Raw genomic sequence first — 16,696 nt, 5'->3', positions numbered from 1 at the left:
CCAGCGATCGCAGCAACCTGTGCCAGCCACCTATCATCCTAATAACCGTAATCATCCTAATTTCAGCTGGAGCAACGCTCAAAATGCGGTTCAACAGCCTTTTCAGCAGTATCCAGCTAAGCAGTACAACCCCCTGGTTTTCAGCAACCACAGTATGCACCAAGACAACAACTCCAGCTGCAACAAGCTAAAGAAAAATCTCAATTAGAGGAGTTGAATCTTATGTGCAAGAGTCAAGCTGTTTCTATCAAGACCTTGGAAATTCAAATTGGGCAAATTGCCAATGCCTTGTTAAATCGTCAACCTGATACATTGCCCAGTGACACTAAAGTGCCAGGAAAGAGGAAAGCTAAGGAGCAGGTAAAGGCAATCACTTTGAGGTCTAGGAAGGTTGCGAATCCCGAACAAACTTAAGAGTTAACTGAAGAAGCCGGGGCTGAGAAAGAAGCAAAGCAGCAGGATGAAGAAGTGGAACCAAGGAAGACTACTGTTCAACACACTCCGCCTGAGGGTAATACAGGGGAGAAACAGATATATCCTCTACCGCCTTTTCCTAAGCCGCTGTAGAAGAAAAAGATGGAAAAGCAATTTGAGAAGGTTTTGGAGGAGTTCAAGAAACTTCATATCAACATACCTTTCGCCGAGGCTCTCGAGCAGATGCCTAGTTATGCAAGGTTTATGAAAGGTATTCTCTCTCGGAAGGTGAAGCTAGATGATTTAGAGACTGTCGCTCTCACGGAGGAATGCAGTGTTGTGCTGCAGCAGAAGTTACCTCCGAAGCTTAAAGATCCAGGAAGCTTCACTATTCCATGTACTATTGGAAAAGTGTCTTTTGACATATGCTTATGTGACTTGGGAGCTAGCATCAATCTGATGCCTTTGTCAATCTTCAAGTAATTGGACTTACCTGATCCCAAACCAACTTATATGACCTTGCAGTTGGCCAACCGTTCTATTACATATCCGCGAGGTATTGTGGAAGATGTCTTGGTCAAGGTTGATAAACTCATCTTTCCTGCTGATTTTGTAATTCTTGATTTCGAGGAGGATAAAAAGATTCTCATAATCTTGGGAAGACCTTTCTTGGCCACTGGCTGGACCTTGATAGATGTGTAGAAGGGTGAGCTTACAATGCGAGTGCTGGATTAGGATGTGACTTTTAATTTGTTCAATGCTATGAAATTTCCTACTGATAATGAGGAGTGCTTAAAAGTAGAGTTGGTCGATTCGGTGGTCACATCGGAACTTGATCAATTGCTAAGGTCTGATGCCTTAGAAAAAGCCTTATTGGGGAATTCAGATAGTGAAGATGATGAAGGTGAAGAGCCATTGTAGTATTTGAATGCTTCTCCCTGGAAGAGGAAGATTGGTATGCCTTTTGAATCTCTTCGAATGGAGGAATTGAACAAAGCTCCTAAACACCTCAAGCCTTCAATTGAGGAAGCCCCCTCTCTTGAGCTTAAGCCTTTACCTGAGCATTTGAGGTATGCATTTTTAGGTGATGCATCTACTCTGCCTGTTATTATTGCATCTGACCTTTCAGGTAGTGATGAGGAAAAGCTTTTGAGGATTTCGAGAGAGTTCAAATCGGTAATTGGATGGACTATAGCGGATATCAAGAGGATCAACCCTTCTTATTGTATGCATAAAATTCTGCTAGAGGAAGGTAGCAAGCCTACATTCAAGCAGCAAAGAAGACTTAATCCTATCATGAAGGAAGTAGTGAAGAAGGAAATTCTGAAGTGGCTAGATGTAGAGATCATCTATCCTATCTATGACAGTTCATGGGTTAGCTCGGTTCAATGTATACCAAAGAAATGTGGAATTACTGTGGTAGCAAATGAGAAGAATGTGCTTATTCCAACAAGGACAGTCACGGGGTGGAGAGTCTACATGGACAATCGGAAGCTGAACAAAGCCACTAAGAAGGACCACTTCACATTGCCTTTCATTGATCAGATGCTTGATAAGTTGGCCGGTCATGAGTATTACTGTCTTCTGGATGGCTATTCGGATTATAATCAGATTTGTATCGCTCCAGAAGATCATGAGAAGACTACCTTCACTTGTCCATTTGGTACTTTCTCCTTCAGACGAGTTTCTTTGGTCTATGTGGTGCACCAGCCATATTTCAGAGATGTATGATGGCCATCTTTTCTGACGTGATTGGCCAGAATATGGAGGTGTTCATGGACGACTTCTCAGTCTTTGGCGATTCTTTTTATAAATGCTTACAGAATCTGGGACACGTTCTCAAGAGGTGTGTTGAGACTAATCTGGTTCTCAATTGGGAGAAATGTCATTTTATGGTGCGTCAGGGCATTATTCTCGGGCACAAGGTTTCTAATAACGGCCAAGGTCAAGGTGGGGGTCATTGAGAGTCTTCCTCCATCAATTTCTATTAAGGGACTTCCCAGTTTTCTTGGTCATGCGGGTTTCTACAAGCATTTCATCAACGATTTCTTGAAAATTTCAAAGCCTTTGTGGAGTCTGTTAGAGAAAGATGTTCCTTTTAAATTTGGTGACGAGTGCCTTACAGCTTTTAAGATATTGAAAAAGAGTTTAATCACGGCACCTTTCATAATGGCACCTGATTGGAATGAGCCTTTTGAGATGATGTGTGATGCAAGTGACTACGCAGTTGGAGCAGTTCTTTGGAAGAGAAAGAACAACATATTTTATGTGGTCTACTACACTAGTAGAACTCTAAATAGTGCTCAACTGAATTACACTACTATGGAAAAAGAACTTTTGGCTATTGTCTATGGTTTTGAGAAATTTCGATCTTATCTACTTGGGACTAAGGTGATAGTTTTCACTGATCACGCCGCCATTTGATATCTCATCTCAAAGAAGGACTCGAAGCCTAGATTGATTCGATGGGTTCTTTTGCTCCAAGAAATTGAACTAGAGATCAAGGATAGAAAAGGAGCTGAAAATCAAGTTATTGGTCATCTCTCGCGTTTAGATAATCCTAATGCTACTTCATTGGATAAGACATTGATAAATGACTCTTTTCCCGACGAGCAGCAGTTTGGAGTGCGAGAAGAAGAGCCGTGGTTTGCAGACATTGTGAACTTCCTTGTGAGTAATATCATGCCTCCCGACTTATCTTATGCTCAAAGGAAGAAGTTTCTACATGAAGTGAAGTAGTATATATGGCATGAGCCATTTCTTTTTCACCAAGAAGCTGACCAAATCATCAGGAGATGTATTCCTTACAGCGAAACGGGGGGAATCTTACAAGATTGCCACTCAACGGTTTATAGAGGACATTATGGTGGAGAAAAGACAGCAGCTCGTGTTCTTCAAGCAGGGTTCTTTTGGCCAACATTGTTTAAAGATACTTAACAGTTCGTTTTGAAATGTGATCGATGTCAACATGTCAGTAATATGTCTAAGAGGGATAAATTGCCTCTTAATGTGCTTCTCGAGGTTGAGGTATTCGATGTTTGGGGAATTGACTTCATGGGGCCATTTGTCTCATCTTGTAACAATCAGTATATCTTGTTGGCGGTTGATTATATGTCAAAATGGGTTGAAGTTAAGGCATTGCCAATAAACGATGCAAAAGTGGTGCTTAATTTTCTTTACAAACAAATATTCACAAGGTTTGGAACTCCAAGGGTCATAATCAGTGATGAGGGGTCGCATTTTTGCAATCACAAGTTCACTGCCATGATGAAAAGGTATAATGTGAATCATCGCATTGCTATGGCTTATCATCCTCAAACAAATTGTCAAGCTGAGGTATCTAACAGAGAGATCAAGCGCATTTTGGAGAAAGTGGTATGTCCATAAAGGAAGGATTGGTCTTTGAAGTTTGATGAAGCTGTTTGGGCGTATAGAACAGCATATAAGACTCCATTGGAAATGTCATCGCTTCAGTTGGTGTATGGTAAGGGGTGTCATTTGCCTGTGGAGCTCGAGCATAAAGCATATTGGGCTTTGAAGAAATTGAATCTGGACTTGGATGCAGCTGGAAAAAAAAGGATGCTTCAGTTGAATGAACTTGACGAGTTTCGACTTCAAGCTTATGAGAACAACAAGATGTATAAGAAGAAAGTCAAGAGGTGGCACAATCGGGGTCTAGTGCTCAAGAAATTTATGCCAGGTCATCAAGTTCTTTTATTCAACTCTCGTCTCCATCTTTTTCCTGGAAAGTTGAAGTCAAGATGGTCAGGGCCCTTCATAATCAAAACTGTGTTTCCACATGGAGCGGTGGAAATCTTTGAGAATGATCTGGGCCAAGAATTCAAGGTAAATGGTCAACGGTTGAAGCATTATTATGGTGACACGGCAACCCGTGAGGTGGTTAGTGTCATTTTATTGTCCACTTGATCTCAAGATTCTACGTCGAGCTAGCGACGTAATAGAAGCGCTTCTTGGGAGGCAACCCAAGTTTGTGGTAGATTAGTAAGTAGAGGAAGAAAGAAGAAAAGATAAAATCACAAAAAAATCAAAAAATGGAAAAAAATCAGGTCTGACTACACAAGCCTTGCGCGCCCGCGCTGTCCCAGCGCGCCCGTGCTGTTACAACGTGCGGCCGCGCCGGTTGGTAGAAGTAGCGCGCGGCCGCGCCATCCCAGTGCACTGTTACGACCGGAATTTTCATGTAATATTATTTGTGGTTTAGGTATAATATTAAAGCCGAAAGTAAATATGATTCAATGATTGCACGTTTGTGTTAGTGAGAATTTCTGCATTATAAAATTTTTATGTGTAGTATATGATTTTTTTTCAAAGCAAAAGTTTATTTATTTCCTTTATTTTGATTTGTAAGGAATATTCTAAGCCTTGGAGAAATTTTCTTTTAAAAGATATTTTGTTCACAAATTTTGAAAGTGATTTTATAAAATCTCTAAAAATCTTAATTATTTTATGGTATAAATTTTATAATTTTTGAACTTTTATTTTATTATATAAAAATAAATCTTCAAAAATTAGTTGCTTATTAATTATCAAATTACATGGTTACCCTTGCATGCAAATTCTCTTCTATTCTACTTAAAGGGCTAAAAAGACAATTTCAACCCCACTAACTCTTATTTTACTAGCCAAATTACTTCTTTGTCCTTGCATGCAAAATGACCTAAGTATGTTGGAAGGTTATTCTTGACAATTCTCATTTCCACTCACTTATTTTAATCAATCAAAATCATAAAAATCAAAATGCAAAGTGTTGTGATCATTCACCCCACTCCACACTCCACCCTCACCTCACTCTCTCTCCCTCTCCTCTCGGCTCCTCCTCCCTCTCGGCAATCTCCATAGCCGAGGCCCCCCATCCCCTTCTTTTCTTCATTCTTTCACTCAAACATTCATCTTATATTCAAGTAATCTTACTCCCTACATGTTGTTCATATATATTTCAAAAAGTTTAGAGTGAAAAGTTTGAGTTTTAATCTTGCATGTCTTAGTTTAATTAGAACTCAAAATACAATCTTGATTCTCATGGATTTAAGGTTGTATTATTGAGGGAACTACAAGGAATGGTGAAATGCCAAGTCAAGAGAGTGAAGCTCTTGTTTTTAATGGCCATTTCCCTTCCATTTCATTCGGCCATGACCATAAGGGAGCCGAATGAATGGTTCTTAGTGGTGTCTTGTTGCCTTGTTCAATTCTTGTATATTTTGTGGTAATGGCATGAATTTTGTAGTGAAAACTTAATGAAACCCTTTGCATGCTAAGTGATCATCTAGATATAGCTTATGCTAGGCTTGCATGTCTATTTCATGGTAGAATATATTTAGAAAATATGTTGTTTTGGTTTGTAAAACCCGAAGTCATGCATGCATGTAGATTTCTCTTGGAATGTTGGAAGATTTTGATCATTTGGAAAGATTTTGTTAGTAAGCTTTAATTTCAGTAGGGATAAGGTATTAATCTTGATTAGTATTCCTTGATATGTGGTAATAATTTGTATATATATTTTATAAAAATACATAACTTGTTATTTTCAAAAACTCGATGACTTGTAAATTGTGTAATGTGATTTCCTTTGTTTTGCTATGTTGCACCTTAGGTAAGGATGATCTCCACTAAGATTATTTTGAGTGTAAGGGAGTTAGTTCAGTGGATCACCATAGTTAAGTCATGATTTCGGTATTTGGGTTGTTGGTGGTTGAGTTTGTCAATTAGAAACCTTGGAGAAAGGAGAGTCTTAGTTTCTGCAGAAAATCAGTTTAATACCCTGAGGTTTAGAGTGAGTTTTGACCATGTCATTGTTGTGTACTTTGAGGCCCAAGCCACCAGAAGCTAGTATTAGGAGTATATAAAAGGTTTTAGGTGTTGGTTGGAGGTTTATAAGTCTTTTGGTTAGGTGCACAAGTGAAATCACAAAATCTGTCCAGCAGGGGACAGTTTTCTTGCAACTTAGAAATAGGAAGTTTTGACCATGTCATGGGTAGGCCCTCATTAGGCCCTTTTGGGCTTTAGGTAGAGGGAGTGTCAGAGAAGTTTTTCCAGCCATAGTTCACAAAATATGAGTTAGAACCATGTGTCACGAGTTAATTCAAATCAGGGCGTTTTCTGCCCAGAAAAACAGGGGAACCATGGACTTTGAGCTTAGGCCCAAAGAGGCCCAAGCTAGACCCTTGAGCCACATCAAGTTTGGGAGATGCCTTATGGTTAGAAGAGTCTAGTGTAAAAGTTTTGGAGGTAAACTTTTAGTTTAAGGGTATCTAATGCACTCAAGAAACCATAGATGTCATTCTGAAATTTACTCCAGTGAGCACTTCCACTTATCACATAGTTTTAGAGCACTTAAGAGTAAGATATAGGTTGACCACTATAGTTGCAAGATATTATAAAGCCAGTAGAATAAAAGGCCCAAGTGTGGGTCGATAGTTTTTGGATAGTTTAGTAAAGGCACATCGAGTTAGAAAGCCGAAATTTGGAGACTTTGTCTAAGTATAGCGACTAAGTGACTTAAGTTGTGAGTCGAGATCATCCAAGCCTAGTGTTGCATTATGGTGTATGTGGTATTATTTGGTATTAAAATATGATATGTGAGTATATGTGACTATGTGTACAACTATATCTATAAGGTAAATATAAATTGCGTGCATATAGGCCTAAGTGCCATTTGTGTTGTAAATAGGTTGAGTTGGTGAGAATATAATATAATGAGGTTATTATTAATTGTGTAGGATCTCGAGACGAGGGTAAACTTGCGATAAAGGTCGAGTGAAGCTTTCAGTTGCTCCTACCAGCCAGACCAGACCAGCCTTTCTCAAGGCAAGTGATTCAACCTGTCTTTCGTATTCACTGCAAATAGATCATATATATTGATGCGATTATCCTGAGTCATTTTGATATACTTGAACCAAACGTTTCTTAAGTTTATCTTTGAATTATATAGAAATGCCATGAACCCTCAAGTACGTATTGCAAGTAGATCAAAAGTCTTATTATGATCGTATATCAAAGTAATTGGAATGCCATAAAGAGTTGTTATAATACTTGATTGATCCTCTTGATTAACATGCTAATGATTCCTAAAGTACTAATATCTCACCCTCTGATGCTTGAACCCCTATAGAACTTTACCTTGATACCTAAAAGCCAGATATTCATCAAAGTTATCCATAATTAATTGATACCCCTCTTTATTACCCTAAAAGTTTAACAATCCTGATGTACCTTGAGCTAAAGATCATTTCTTCATACCTTAACACCCTTAGTATTCATAAAGCTTATCTTCTTGATGTTCTAGCACTTGTACCTTGTCGGAAAACCATTGCTTTAAGCCTAGTTTGGCATTACCCCTTCATAATATCCAATAGCCTCGCTAAATTTCCTTGTCCAAGTTTTTGTATATGGAAACCTTTCAGTTACCCGAATAGAGTAAAGTCTAGTGGATCATGGCCCTGAGATTTAATATCGTATTTCCAGTGTTTCAAGTTGATCTATAATCCTTTGATAAAAATGATTACTATTTAAAGAGATTTTGTTACAAATCGGCATCAGTTTTTAAAATGATTAAAATGTGGATTTTCAGTTCCAAAGGGGGATAAATGTTTTCTTTGAATAGTGGATCTGGACTGAGACGCGAGTCCTTTCCACACTTATATTGTAGGCTTAAAAGTTGGCTAGGGATCCCATTAACGTTTTAGAACCCAGCGAGGTTCGGGATTACTCCGCGGCTGATCACCGACTATAATCCGTAGCGTCATAAAATGATTTTGATTAAGATATGATTTTGAAAATGTTTTGATACAAGTAAATGATGCCATCACCCAAAGTTTTATCTCTTGTTATTATTGGTTATGTCTTCACATTGTCATTCTTTAATATATATCTCGATTTATGTTTATATCATATTGTTTAGCACTTATTGAGGATTTGGCTTACTCCTTGCTTTACCCTGATATTACAGCTAGCAGCTATTGTTAGATTCAAGCAGACAACACGTAAGACTTGTGACGCTGATGCGTATGTTCGAACTCAGGTAGAATAAGAGATAGTTTTGTGTGAGGACTCGATATTAAAATCAATTGTAATAGATGGTAGTGTTGGGCTGTTCCAAACCCTAAACTGTAAGATCTTGGATTTGGTTATGTTTACTTTCTTTTAAATATTGTATTAGTTATATTTATTTTATTGGTTAAGTTGGGGGTGTGATAGGGTTTTTTGGTATCAAAGCTACGGTTTAGAGTCCCTGGACAGCCCAAATAGGTTATAGGACATGTGTATAGGTTATAGATAATATGCGAGAGAGTAGGTTAAGTAAATTTATTATTAATACTCCTCTTATTGGTTTGTCAGCAAAGGGCGCATTCCTCGACACCCTCTGGTTCGGACGACATCATTGCTTTTTCCGTGTATGCTCAGTTGAGGCGCAAGTTTGACATGCTTCAGGGCAAGTACGATCGATTGATAGATCGACTGAAGAACGTGTATCCGGACAGCCGAAACTATGAAGGGAAGCCTAAGGAGCAGATGACTGCGAGACTTGAGACCTTGGTTCAGTACGTCAATATTAAGCTTGAGGAGATGCCAGCGCATCGGGACCGCACCAGCCAGTATGTCATCCAGATGGTGGCAGATGAGCTCCAGAGCATTGTGAAGACGCTTCGAGATGAGAAGACTACCAAGCCCCATTCTGATGGAGTGGAGCCTTAGTTCTTTCCATTTTCCTTTTCATGTTGTTGTACTATCAGACTTCGTAGAATTCCCAGTTGTTGCCTTTAAATAAGCATGTTGTTCCTAGAATCAGACTTTGTCCTAATCCTGATGTATTGTGACCTTTAAATTTCAATAATCATGCACTATCGTTCCATTTGCTCTCAACTGTTATTTTACGCTTTTACGCATCGCCATATCTGTTTAATTTGAAACTTGACCTCATATGTAAATAAGAATGCCATGCGATACCCTCAAATTATTTTATCATTCATATCTGTTTTGACATAACTCTTATTTCAGGATCATGCCTCCCAAAAAGAAGAACCCAACAACCACATCTACCACAGACCCAAATATTCTTCGACTACTGGAAACTTTGCAACAACAAACCAATGCTATAGCTCAACAACAACTGACTCTTCAACAACGAATTGAAAACCAAGATAACCATGAACCACACCAACCACCCGAACCACCAGTACCACCTAGACAAGTTATCACTTTCAAGGCATTTCAGAATGTGAATCCACCTGCATTTCATGATACCACTGATCCAGTAATAGCTAACACATGGATTAAGGAAATGGAAAGGGCTTTTGAGTTGGTACAATCAGGAGACGATCAGAAGACACCATATGCTACTTACTTCTTGAAGGGCGAAGTCATCTATTGGTGGGAATCAGTAAAGGCTATGGAAGCAACTCAGCAGGTTTCTTGGGAGAGATTTAAGAAGTTATTTCTGGAAAAGTATTACCCTAAGTACATGCAGAATTAGATGGAGCTTAAATTTCTTGAGTTGAAGCAAGGGAACATGACTGTACTGGAGTATGAGAAGAAGTTCACTGAGTTGTCAAGGTTTGTGACAAAGTATACCAGCACTGAGGAAAAAAAAGCGAAGAAATTTCAGCAAGGATTGGAGCCTTGGATCAGAGATAGAGTGGCTATGTTTGAGCTTGAAACCTATGCAGGAGTAGTACAGAAAGCTGCTCTATTTGAGAATAATGGGATGCAGTAAAGGAAGGAAAGGGATAACAAGAAGAGAAAGGTTCCATTTTATGGAGAAAAGTCTGAAGCTGGAAATTCACAAGATCGGAATGTAAAAAGGATTGGATTCCATAAGGGGGAAATTTTCAAAAGAAAGGGAACTTGGGCAAAAGGAAAGAATCAAAGGAGAACAACCAGGCAAGCCAAGGACAAGTTGGAGAAAACAGGTTCCAGAAATCGGAATGCAAGCACTGTGGAAGAAGGCACCCCGGAGTGTGTAATAAACTGAGCATGACATGCTATAGGTGTAACCAGAAGGGACATTTGGAAAATGAGTGCAAGATACTGAAGCCAGGAGTTACATGTTACAAATATGGAAAGACTGGACACATAGCTAGGGAATGCAAGGCAACCGGACCAGTCAAAGCTCTAATGAATGTGGCAAGTACCAGTGCAAGCGTGCCAGCCGAAGTATTGGCATTACCTCCACCACCTACAACAACCCCGCAAGCAACAGCAAGGACATTCGATCTGAAGATGAAGGATGCTGTTCAGAATTCTGAGGTGATAACAGGGACACTTTTACTCAATAATGTCAAAGCTAAAGTATTGATTGATTCGGGAGCAACAAGATCTTTCATATCAGAAACTTTTGTTGATAAACTTCAATGTGATGAAATGGTTATGAGTGAGGTAGTAAATGTGGTAATTGCGAACCAAGAGAAGATTCCTGTGAATCAATTCTGTCCGAAGTGTGAGATTGATATTTCAGGGTATAAGTTTTCAGCCGACTTGATACTCTTCAAGTTGGGAGAGTTTGATATAATTTTAGGAATGGATTGGTTAGGAAAGAATAATTCCCGGATTAATTGTAAGACCAAGAAAGTGTATTTAAAGACGAAGAGTGGAGAGAATGTAGTATTTAAGGGGAAGAGGCAAGAGCAATTATTTCTTACAATCGTTCAGGATAAGAAGCTACTTATAAAAGGCTGTGAGTCGTTCCTAGCTTATTTAGTGGATTCAGAAAAAGGCAGTCCCATCATAGAAGATATTCCCGTAGTTAACGAGTTCCCCGATGTGTTTCCAGACGAACAACCAGGCTTACCACCAGATCGACAAATTGAGTTCGAGATCAACCTTGCTCCAGGCACGGAACCAGTTTCAAAGGCCCCATATAGGATGGTACCAGCAGAAATGAAAGAGTTGGCGAGCCAGCTACAAGAATTGTTGGATAAAGGAGTGATACGGACAAGTACGTCGCCATGGGGAGCACCTGTTCTGTTTGTAAAGAAGAAAGATGGAAGTATGCGGCTATGTATAGATTATCAGGAATTGAATAAGGTAACGATTTAGAACCCCTACCCGCTACCAAGAATAGATGACGTTTTTGACCAGCTGAAGGGAGCAAAGTGCTTTTCAAAAATTGACTTGAGATCGGGATACCATCAATTAAAGATCAAAGAAGAAGACATTCCCCAGACAGCATTCAGGACCAGATACGGACATTATAAATTCTTAGTAATGCCGTTTGGATTGACTAATGCCCCGGCCGCATTTATGGATCTGATGAATCGGGTATTTAAAAAGTATTTGGACAAGTTCGTAGTGGTATTCATTGATGACATCCTTATTTATTCTAAGTCAGAAGAAGAACATAAGCAGCACCTCTGGATAGCATTATAACACCCCCAAATCCGGGGTCGGGGATCCGGGTTGTCACGAGTTCCATTTCCCTTAATAACACCCAATTTTAATAAATAATCAACTACTCTGTACTGTGACCCCACAATATACACACACACACCACAAGTTATAGTCTCAGAGATGAATACTCAAAAATAACACAAGTCGTTTTATTCCACAACTATATGCCAATACACCTTAAAAGGGGTTTCTGAATAAATTTACATTTCTTTGCCATTATTACAATTCATAAATATACATAAATCTGGTACATCAAAAGTTGAAGCCTAGCCTATTGGTAGTTCCTACCTCAGCTACAGTGACATCAATGCCTATAGGAAGCTGCGGAACGTTTCCTATCCGCTCGCGAATTGGGAGCTTGGTCCTGTTCATCTTGTCTATCTGATGTTGTGTGATGAAAGAAGAAAGCAAGGGTGAGCAGCAAGCCCACCAAAATAATATGTATAATGATTAACAATATATGAGCCTTCTCATAGTACTCATGAAAGTCTTGGTCAAAAGAAATAAACCAAGTTTGATATCTTAATGCGATGAAGTCGCAAAATATTCAGTATATATACATATATACTTTTCAAAATCTTCGAAGTCCTCTTCCATGCATAATATACACAGAGTTCCAGTTTATAACTGTATAAAAATATCATTGCAAGGTGATCTCATATATCTAACCTTGTCTCAACGTTTTTTTGAAAATCTTTGTCATGCATAAGATAATCATTAACCAGATATAAGTTGAAAAGATGAAGTTACAAGATACTCCAATATACTTATATATTTTCCGAATACTACTTGAACTACCACCGTTCAAGTTATAATTAGTTTCAAAAGTTCATCACATAGATGAGACTACAAGACAAGATTTGAATAGATTCAATCTTTGAATATCATTATAAATAATGAAGTTACGAGATACTTCATTAAGTCCCGATATATATATACACCTATATATATAGATCTCATACACTCCTTGAAAGCCTCTGTTATGAAAATTATAAACAGAGTTGCAATATCTAATGAATTTGGAAAGGAGAAAACCTTGGCATAAACCTGATATCTTGCTGATCAGGCAAAGATACCAATAAGTAACCTTTTCTACTAGTAGATGGACGAATTCCCCACTGGTCATCACCCTGGTCGCAATAGGACCTTATGCTGGACTGCCACTCAGCCACTTACGCATTTGATGGACTCCCACTGAGCCACTTACACTTTCATGGACGGTCACTGAGCCCATGTTGCTTATGCCGACTCAATAGATGGACTTACTTCCCGAACCTTGGGTAAGTAATCAATTCATTTATCAAAACAGCAACCTCGTTGCGAATATAAAATACCCCACAGAGCCGGATCCCTCAGGTTTTGAGCGAGTATTTAAATCCCCTTTAAAAGGAAGATCTTAAATATAAAAATGAGTTTTGCGATCCGCTCTAACTTTTAAAAATCCTTTTGAAGACTCGAAAATACTTTAAAGAGTGTTTGGAGTAATGTTGATTTAATGAAATAAATCAGTCCCAATATATTAGAAAATATCTGAATATTATTATTTAAAAAATATTCCCATAAAGAATAATCTTTATAAAAATAATTGAAGTAGAAGTTTTAAAACTTATACTTGAAATGAGTATTAAATAACCAAAGATATACTTATACGAAAGTACTATCTTTATTTGAATAATCAAAGATAAGTTAGATTATCGACACCTTATTCTTTAATAAAATAAAGAACATATCTCAGCAAATAATCGGAGTCATAGATCCTCAAATGAATATTCAAATAATATTCATTAAATAATATAAACTGAGTCATAAGCCCTCGAATGAATATTCAAATAATATTCAATAAATAATATAAAAGAGTCATAAGCCCTCGAATGAATATTCAAATAATATTCAAATAATAAAATAAAAAGAATCATAAGTCCTCGAATGAATATTCAAAATAATATTCATTTAATAAAATAAAGAAGTCATAAGCCCTCGAATGAATATTCAAAATAATATTCATTTAATAAAATAAAGAAGTCATAAGTCCTCGAATGAATATTCGTAATAATATTCATTAAATAAAATAAAGGAGTCATAAGCCCTCAAATAAATATTCGTAATAATATTCATTAAATAAAATAAAGTTATCGAATACACCTTATTCGATTAATAGTTTTAAAAACTATATCAATATATATATATATAAATATATATTATACTCGGGAGCCTCGCCTCCCGGTTTTAGAAAAAGTTCACCTTTTGATCCCCTATACTAAGGGTATACGCAAATACCGCTTATCTCAAGCATAGGTATTATGCAACGAATAAGCATTTGAACCAACAGATATATAAATCAAGAATACGAAACAGACATGCATATATACCATATCACATGCTACAATATATCGCAAGAATTTGCTAATAACAAATATGCATTTATCACAAGATCATGCATATACACATATACATCACAACAACAGTATAACGGGTAGAAAACTTGCCTGAGCGACTGGGGGTTACGAATGGCTCGGGACGAGTCTGGTAACCTATAAACAACAAGTAAGTTGGAATTAAACCAAAGTCACTTGTAAATCTATACATTAACCAACTTAGACTCTAACGCTCGCTTTGCGCTTACTGATTCTCTTAAGTCACTCGAGTACCCTCGGCTCCACCATTTTTAATAATTTAACCATTATGGGTTTTAAGGCGATTCTTTCGCGAGTACCTTACCAACAGCCTAATACACTTAACATAATTGTTTCATACCCCAATTAGTCCTTTAAGGTCCTTAACCAAGGTTTCAAAGTAAGGCGAGGGGTAATGTTCCGTTCGCAAAACGTCGTTACTTAAAATGGTCGTTTCTCCTAAACCGTACATCGGAATCAAACGAACTACACATCAAAACGAAGCTCGTAACATGAACTATCTAATCATGGCAATGGTAGAAACCTAACAGTGAGTTCAAGGGTTCTGATCTTAAGAACAAAAACAGTCTACGGTAAATCGGGCATTACGACGACTATGTTTACGCAATTACCCAATTTTAAACAACTCCAAATCATCTCACAATCAACCCACAATCACAATCCAATCCAAAATCCATCCATACTTTATCATAACAGCCCCAACAACTCAACATTAACAATTTATACTATTCTTTATCATGAATTTAAACTACACTTAAGTTCATTAATCAACAACCAAGATTTACAACTCCAAAAACATCCCAAAACCAACTAATCTCTACATACACAACCATCAAGCCTCTCATGAACTATAATACTCATATTATGCTCTTAACATTCAATAACAAAGCTTGGTTAAGAGATTATACCTTCCTTGAAGCTTTTTAACACAACACAAGAGCTTTGAATGCCTAAAGAACCTTGATCCTTGCTTGTATAACCTTAATCTTTCATAAAAATTCAAGAAAACTAAAGTTATTTCTTGAAGGTTACTATTCACCATCTTCTTCCTTGATATATTGGAAGAGATTGTGAAGGAATTAGGAGCTTAAACTTATAGCATATCCATATCTATGTACAAGGAACCTTAGATTATTACCTTGTGATTTAACAATGCTTGGAACTTGATTTTTGGAAATTTCTTCTTTGAAAAAGAAGAAAAGCCGAGAGCAAGCTTGGAGAAAGAGAGATTTTTGTGTTTTTGCTTTGATTTGATTCTTTGGTTGGTTGTTTTTTGTTTTGTTTTTGGGTAATTACCTTTCTAACCTTGACTTTGTGTGGTTATAAACCAACCACATCTCCTTCCTCTCTATGTCATGCTTATGTCATCATGTGATGTCATCCTCCCCTCTTTGTCCTCTTCTCATTGGTTGGATGACATCATCCCCTCTAATCTCTTTGATTAGCTTCTAATTGTTTGCCTAATGACCGCTGATCTGTTATACGGTTCGCTTAACTTTCATTTTCGTTTATCATTTGAGGGATCATACCTGGGATCTTATTACTTAGGTTCCCTTAACCTTTCTCAATATATTGTATTTCTTTTATGATCCTCTCTTATAATCCTTTAATTTAAATCCTTTTTATCCTGTTAACTTATACTCAATTCTTTCCGTATCTAGTGGATTTCCGGGAAAAATCAAAGTGTTCGGAATTGGATTCTGACGATCTTTACATACACTTATATGTCATATAGAGTGCCAATAAAATCTCAGAATATCCATAAAAGAACCCCTACCTAGTATGGCATGAAAAGTTTTCTCATTCAGCAAAAACACTATTCATAAGGGTTTCAAAAATTTTCCAAAAATTGGGGTTATTACAGTCTCCCCTCCTTAAAAGGATTCCGTCCCGGAATCAGATAGAAAATGAATAGGGATACTTTCTTAACATTGCACTTTCTAACTCTCGAGTAAATTTTCCCACATTGTGGTTCTTCCATCAAACTCTGACTAGTTTGATAACCCTTCTCCTAAGCACTTGTTCGTTTTCACTCTATAACCCTTCCTAGTTGCTCCATATAGGTTATGTCGGGTTGCATGTCTATGCGCTCATATGCCCCTATTTGTCTGGCATCTGAATTACACTTCCTTAACATTGATACGTGAAACACGTTATGACTTGCTACATGTTCTGGGGTAAGGCTAGCTCATATGCTAACCTCCCAATACTTCTTAATATATCCAAGGGTCCAACAATTGGTGGACCTAGCTTTCCTTTCTTTCCGAGTCTCATTAACCCCTTCCAAGGGAATACCTATAACAACACTAGGTCCCCTACTTCCCATTCCTTGTCCTTTCATGTCAAATCAACATACTTTTTATGTCCATCTTGGGCTACTACCAGCCGTCCTCTGATTAGATCTATTATATCCTTGGTCCTTTGGACCACTACTGGTCTGAGCATTTTGCGCTCTACAACTTCAT

Source organism: Apium graveolens, chromosome 10 (assembly GCF_009905375.1).
Source record: "Apium graveolens cultivar Ventura chromosome 10, ASM990537v1, whole genome shotgun sequence".
NCBI lineage: Eukaryota > Viridiplantae > Streptophyta > Magnoliopsida > Apiales > Apiaceae > Apium > Apium graveolens.
Note: the sequence above shows the minus strand (reverse complement) of the source record.